The sequence below is a fragment of the Gossypium hirsutum genome, chromosome D08 (assembly GCF_007990345.1).
Source record: "Gossypium hirsutum isolate 1008001.06 chromosome D08, Gossypium_hirsutum_v2.1, whole genome shotgun sequence".
NCBI lineage: Eukaryota > Viridiplantae > Streptophyta > Magnoliopsida > Malvales > Malvaceae > Gossypium > Gossypium hirsutum.
The window spans coordinates 55630020-55631739 of record NC_053444.1 but is presented as its reverse complement, the minus strand read 5'-3'; the positions used below and the strand labels follow the sequence as shown (position 1 = coordinate 55631739).

At 33.4% G+C, this 1720-nt stretch overlaps 1 non-coding gene across 1 annotated transcript; it reads left to right on the top strand.

The window, feature by feature from the left end:
• Nucleotides 1–471: 471 nt before the first annotated feature.
• Nucleotides 472–577, top strand: LOC121220573 (small nucleolar RNA R71). The gene has a single exon (XR_005917792.1). It is a non-coding gene; the product is annotated as a small nucleolar RNA R71 (small nucleolar RNA).
• The last annotated feature ends 1143 nt before the right edge of the window (nucleotides 578–1720 follow it).

The following is a 1720-nucleotide window of genomic DNA, read 5'->3' as shown; positions in this document are numbered from 1 at the left end:
AAGTCCGTTAACACCTCGTGTTCGACTCCGGCGATGGTCTCAGGTGCGGGCATTACAACTTCTATTTTTGTGTTGATTCCTTACATAATACACCGACTCTAGATTTGATAAACAGGTCTGAAAGAATGACCATTCCCATAGTATAAGTAGGATGCAACATCAAATTGACTTGGTGCTAAGTTGCAAATTATTCAAACCATTAACGGTTAACTATTTCAACATTGAAGAAATAGAAAATACATGAACTGTGAGTGATGTAAGTGCATCCATTGCGTCCACTTCGGCTACTCATCATCCTAAAAGTTGCTCGATCTATTGGCCATTGATAGTTGTTACTAGCGATCCTCTCAATGATCTCGTAAGCCTCATTATAAGATTAGACAAAATCACGCCATTCACTGAAGCATCTACCATTAATCTTGTTTGTGCATTGAGACCGTTATAAACATCTTCAACTAGATGCGATGTGGAATCCTATGATAAGGGCACTTACGAATAATTCTTTGAATCTCTCCCATGCCTTATACAAAGATTTTTCATTCAATTGTTGAAAAGTGGTTATCTCATTTTGCAATTTAGCTTTTTTACTATGTAGGAAATACTTAACCAAAAATCTTTTCTGCTAATTCTTGCCATGTAGATATTGAACTTGGTGGCAACGAATTAAGCCATACTTGTGTTTGATCTCACAATGAGTATGGAAACAACTTCAACCTCATGCATCTTCAGTCACGCCAGCTATCTTAACAAATTGTTCACCTCCATGAATAATTGAAGAAGAAGATGTGGATCTTCCGTGGGCACTCCCACTAAACTGGCCCATCGTTTGGAGCATTTAAAATATCACTTGTTTCAATTTAAATTACAATGCCCTCAATCTCCGGTCTCTTAATTCCCAGATTTAATTATTAAAGAGCGGCACAATGTACTATCTTATAGCACGATCCTACAGCAACAATAGATTGGCTTGTGCACATGATTGGTCTATTCCTTGTCCATAATTTTGATTTCCAAGTTCCATCTCCACTTGTCTTTGAGCTGATCTTGCGCGTCTTCTTTGTCTAAATGTCCGCTCGATCTCAGGGTCTATAAGTAATAAATCAATAATTCGATTTATGCTCATAAACACTAAAAATAAATCACAAAATATAAAGAATAAGAATAAATTATTAAGGTTATAAGTTAGATAAAATGGAAAAAAAAAATTTGAAAAAAATAATTTCACAAAAATGATTAAGGCAATAGTTTCCAGCTATGATGCCAAAACTTGCAACGCTCAGTTTGTGCAAGTATACAGAGACATTATCAAGTAATAAGTAAGTAAAAGAGTTATTGTCTACACAGGTCTGTGTATGTAATCAATATATTGCAAAATAAAGTTTACAAGTTGATGATAAAAACACCAATATTGAGTGATGGATGATTAACTAAATTAATTATCTAGATGCAAGATTGATCCCTAATACAATTTAAACTAAATGTGAAGTATGAAATGAAATGTATAATGAATTTAACAAAAAACAAACTTCAACAATCAAAAACATGAATAGGCAAGGATAATTACATCATTCAACTTAGCTTATTTTTTATCATGCTTAACAATGTTTGAAAATTTTCATGACAACTGATCTTTCATGAGTTTGGAAACCAAATTAAGTCCTTTCGGAATCTTTTATTTAAAACATGCATTTTACTGATCATATTAAACTAAGGGTTCTAG